The following is a 6,000-nucleotide window of genomic DNA, read 5'->3' as shown; positions in this document are numbered from 1 at the left end:
TAAAAAGAGGATAACACGGTGTAGGCAACACCGATTTTTGTCGTTGTTCTCTGTACTGACAGCACTCCAAATGTACAAAAAAATGAGCTCAATGTTAAAATTGACCGGAGTTCTCCTTTAAGAAGACTGCACTCAACTGGCAAGAAGATGGAGGAGGACAGTGTCCAGAATGCACAAATTACTGTGCAGTGTAAGCTGTACTTATAAATGTGTAGTTGCTGCTCCTGTTCAAATGTTCAAAGCTTTCAGTAAAGACTGGGTCAAATACAGGTTAAAAGTATGTATTTTAACAATTAGGTATATAACGTTAAAGAAATACTCTTTAATCTGACATAAATCTGCTTCTTTAAATATAGTCTCTAGAATTTTAGAATATTGCATAATATGATGGGTAATTTCAATAAAATTGAAATTTGAAAAGATTTCAATCTCACTGTGTGCTCTAATGCTTTAAAACTTGTTTGTGTGGTATTGCTACTCATTTAGATGGAACCCAGATGATCCCTAGTTGGGCCACATGCATATGATTCCTAGTTGGGCCCCACCTAAAGCCCTGTGAAATCCTGCATAAAACCTAAATGAGTAAGTTGCTGGGGCCAACATGGAACCATGTGGACAAACCCACTAACCTTGTAGTACCCACAAAAAAAATAAAGCTGGGACCAAGATGGGTCTTGTGTGTGTAGCCCAGTTGGGGCCCACCTGTTTATAAGTGCCATCCTATATACCCAGGGGGCAAAGGGGATTTAGCAGACATGGGCTGCTGTAAAAGGTTGTCATATAAAAATGAAATCTATGCTGTCTGAGGATCACAACCTGGGTGGACAACCCGGTCAACAAGCTGCTGGAAACTTGTAATTAGGGTCAAAACAATGCTACCTCAAATTCTGCTTTAACTCCCGGGAATCACCCAAACATGCTAAAAAGGTTGAATTATATTCATGAATCCTGAGCCATATCTCCCTGATACTTTATGCTAGAAACAAACTGAGCACACCTTTCAAAAGAGTGGAAGATAATCTGTAATTAGAATGTAAGAGTTAACAATGCCTCTTAATTCATAGGTAGGCAAAAAAAAAAAAAAAAAAAAAAAAAAATTGAACATTACATTTGTAATCGGTAGCATTCTTTTCCCTTTGTTGTTGTTAAAATAAACAAATTACCATGTGAAGTTAACTTTTACTAGATGAAATCATATTTTGATCATTTTCACTAACCAGACAGTCCTCATGGCCCATAACACATTTAGAGGGAATTCAATTTCAAGCCTATAATAGCCTGTCAATTCAAACAAGATCCAAGAAAGAAGTTTACCATTAACTGATGTTAATTGTATACTGCTCTGTTTCTGTATGTACAGTATATCGTTTGCATATTTATGCAATATCTATTATTTGTATTGCAATGTCTAGTATTTCTAATATTCTTCCACAAGTGGAATAGCTTTATTTATCGAAATCAAAAAAAAAAAAAAAAAAGGATTTGAGGATTTTGGGTTAGGCTGGTTACTGTTCAATCCTGGTGTTTGGAGTGTGAGACAAAGGTACTGACAACTAAATGTTGAAAGACTAAAACACACAGGAGTCATGTGTGGAGTAGGTTTAAAAGTATTTATTGATTAAAACTGTTACATTAAGTAGCAATTTTTACAAAAATAAAAATAAAAAATGATTAATGAAACAGACAAACAGATTAAAATTCAGGGTGATAACTAATTTCTGTAATAATGTTTATACAATTTGTTTAGCTGTTTTCGGAGTCACTGCTGCTGTCGCTGCTCTCTAGTGTTTCAGCATGCTGTATCCTACTACATATGGTTGCCAACCCCTGGCAACGGCATCCTGTGTAGCATGAGCAGGAGCAGTTCTTCTGACAACCTTTAACCAGAGATGGGCACAAATACATAAAAAAAATATTTAATTACAAATAATAAATACTTACTCATCAAATGTATTTAAATAAAATACAAAATACTGCTGTGAAAAAAGTATTTAATTAAAATACACGTAATTTGTAATTTGAAAATACAAATTTTTTTTTTTTTTTTACAGTCTTCTGTAGTGTAAGTGTGGCGTTAGGTACATGTAAGAGTCTAGAATATTGCAATATCATTGTTTAGTGCAGAAGATGCACTTTTAAAGTACATGTTGCCACATACTGTCATAATAAAAGATAATTACGCATATAACACTATATTTGTATTATATTACACAAAAACTAGTTAACGCTGCTGTGAGGGTGTTTTTACTGTAATACCGCAGCTGTGACAAAGTTGACAACTTTCTCTCTTCCAACTGCCATTATCTATTTTTTTACTCCTTTTGAAAGTTGTGAAATCGCTGTTGTGGTGTTTTTCTATTGCTATTTGAGCAAATTGGAACACAAAAAAATATATTTAATGTAGTCTTTCATTCACTGCTATAGAAGTTAACTCAACTATGATGCCTTCCACTTCTGAGAAACCCAGAAATGTGAACAGGGTCAATAGGATATGTCACATCACGTGATTTACTTGCCAAAAACTGTGGTAGGCAATTTGGTAGTCCTATTTGTATTTTATGTCTGGTCCTAGGGATAGTTCACCCAAAAATGAAAATTAGCCCATGATTTACTCACGTTGACGTCATCCTAGGTGTATATGACTTTCTTCTTTCAGAAGAATACAATCAGAGTTATATTAAAAAGTGTCCTGGCTCTTCCAAGCTTTATAATGACAGTCAATGGGTATATTTTTCATCAAAGTGCCTCTGTCCATCATAAAAGTGCATCTATCCATCATAAAAGTGCATTTATCCATGATAAAAGTGCATCTATCCATGAATAAAGTGCATTTATCCATCATAAAAGTGCATTTATCCATCATAAAAGTGCATCTATCCATCATAAAAAAAAAAATTCATCCATCATGATGAAAAATATACCCATTGACTTTCATTATAAAGCTTGGAAGAGCCAGGACACTTTTTAATATAACTCTGATTGTATTCTTCTGAAAGAAGAAAGTCATATACACCTAGGATGACGTCAACGTGAGTAAATCATGGGCTAATTTTCATTTTTGGGTGAACTATCCCTAGGACCAGACATAAAATACAAATAGGACTACCAAATTGCCTACCACAGTTTTTGGCAAGTAAATCACGTGATGTGACATATCCTATTGACCCTGTTCACATTTCTGGGTTTCTCAGAAGTGGAAGGCATCATAGTTGAGTTAACTTCTATAGCAGTGAATGAAAGACTACATTAAATATATTTTTTTGTGTTCCAATTTGCTCAAATAGCAATAGAAAAACACCACAACAGCGATTTCACAACTTTCAAAAGGAGTAAAAAAATAGATAATGGCAGTTGGAAGAGAGAAAGTTGTCAACTTTGTCACAGCTGCGGTATTACAGTAAAAACACCCTCACAGCAGCGTTAACTAGTTTTTGTGTAATATAATACAAATATAGTGTTATATGCGTAATTATCTTTTATTATGACAGTATGTGGCAACATGTACTTTAAAAGTGCATCTTCTGCACTAAACAATGATATTGCAATATTCTAGACTCTTACATGTACCTAACGCCACACTTACACTACAGAAGACTGTAAAAAAAAAAAAAAAATTTGTATTTTCAAATTACAAATTACGTGTATTTTAATTAAATACTTTTTTCACAGCAGTATTTTGTATTTTATTTAAATACATTTGATGAGTAAGTATTTATTATTTGTAATTAAATATTTTTTTTATGTATTTGTGCCCATCTCTGGTTAAAGGTTGTCAGAAGAACTGCTCCTGCTCATGCTACACAGGATGCCGTTGCCAGGGGTTGGCAACCATATGTAGTAGGATACAGCATGCTGAAACACTAGAGAGCAGCGACAGCAGCAGTGACTCCGAAAACAGCTAAACAAATTGTATAAACATTATTACAGAAATTAGTTATCACCCTGAATTTTAATCTGTTTGTCTGTTTCATTAATCATTTTTTATTTTTATTTTTGTAAAAATTGCTACTTAATGTAACAGTTTTAATCAATAAATACTTTTAAACCTACTCCACACATGACTCCTGTGTGTTTTAGTCTTTCAACATTTAGTTGTCAGTACCTTTGTCTCACACTCCAAACACCAGGATTGAACAGTAACCAGCCTAACCCAAAATCCTCAAATCCTTTTTTTTTTTTTTTTTTTGATTTCGATAAATAAAGCTATTCCACTTGTGGAAGAATATTAGAAATACTAGACATTGCAATACAAATAATAGATATTGCATAAATATGCAAACGATATACTGTACATACAGAAACAGAGCAGTATACAATTAACATCAGTTAATGGTAAACTTCTTTCTTGGATCTTGTTTGAATTGACAGGCTATTATAGGCTTGAAATTGAATTCCCTCTAAATGTGTTATGGGCCATGAGGACTGTCTGGTTAGTGAAAATGATCAAAATATGATTTCATCTAGTAAAAGTTAACTTCACATGGTAATTTGTTTATTTTAACAACAACAAAGGGAAAAGAATGCTACCGATTACAAATGTAATGTTCAATTTTTTTTTTTTTTTTTTTTTTTTTTGCCTACCTATGAATTAAGAGGCATTGTTAACTCTTACATTCTAATTACATGTACAATCAAGGCATCAGATGAAAGCTTATCTTCCACTCTTTTGAAAGGTGTGCTCAGTTTGTTTCTAGCATAAAGTATCAGGGAGATATGGCTCAGGATTCATGAATATAATTCAACCTTTTTAGCATGTTTGGGTGATTCCCGGGAGTTAAAGCAGAATTTGAGGTAGCATTGTTTTGACCCTAATTACAAGTTTCCAGCAGCTTGTTGACCGGGTTGTCCACCCATGGTTGTGATCCTCAGACATCATAGATTTCATTTTTATATGACAACCTTTTACAGCAGCCCATGTCTGATTTCCTAAAAAACAGGTGTTTTGCCCCCTGGGTAATATGAAATTCATGTGGCCAGTTGGCATGGGGCCATTATGGAACCCGTGGACAATCCCATACAGAGCACATTTTTTCAGCCCATTTCAAACCCACATGTAGCCTGGCTAACGTCAGACCTCTTTCTCATTGAGACGTGGTCTGGGAACCATATGTTCATTTTCTCGTATTTGAGGCGTGGTTTACGAATGCCCAGAGCCGTTTATTGGGCGCTACGAATGTCTATCAAATGCGCCTGTACGTAGCTCATAGCCAATCGTTTCAATTATACCAGATGACGTATGTAGAGCGGCAGAAATTCGATGAGGAAGAAGACTACTAAACTACTTAGAACACTATCTAAGGCTGCATCGAAAGGTAACTTCGCGTCTGATGCCATGTTGGATCCATAGATATAAACAAACTGCTTCGGTGTGTCGCATAGACGTCGTCATCGTCTTGCTGCTCCCTCTCCGTTCTGTGATTGGTTCCCTTTTTGAGGGGAAAATCTGGTCCATGGTGTCCAGGCTGCCTAGCAGCGTGAATAAAATCGTGCTTCGCTCAAGGCAGCAAGGGGAAACCCAGGCTAACCCACATGGGCCCCACGTACAAATGTCGACTGGGTTAAAGCTGGGACAGAGATGGGTCTTGTGCATGTTGCCCACTTAGGTCCCACCTAGTACCAAGTGCAATCCTACATGAAATCCATCTGGGCAATTAACATGGGGCCGTTATGGAACCTGCGGACAATCCTACATGGGGCCCATTTTGGGGCCCAAATGTTGGCTGACGTCAGAGACCCACACTAAGAAAATAAATAGTTGAATAAAGTCGATATTTTATTTTTATTCTTTTGCGCACAATAAGTATTCTTGTCGCTTGATAAACTTAAGGTTGAGCCACTGTAGTCACTTGGACTATTTTAAAGGAGAACTCGGCAACTCTAGCGAACTCTAGTCACTTCTTCGCTGATTTTTCCTTTTGTTGTCGCATGTTTTCCCCACGAGCTCCCCCTACAGCTGTGGGGGGGTGTATATTTCACAACACGGTCGTAAAAAACTCACTT

The sequence above is a fragment of the Squalius cephalus genome, assembly GCF_949319135.1.
Source record: "Squalius cephalus genome assembly, chromosome: 17".
Taxonomy (NCBI): domain Eukaryota; kingdom Metazoa; phylum Chordata; class Actinopteri; order Cypriniformes; family Leuciscidae; genus Squalius; species Squalius cephalus.
This window is presented reverse-complemented; position numbering follows the sequence as displayed.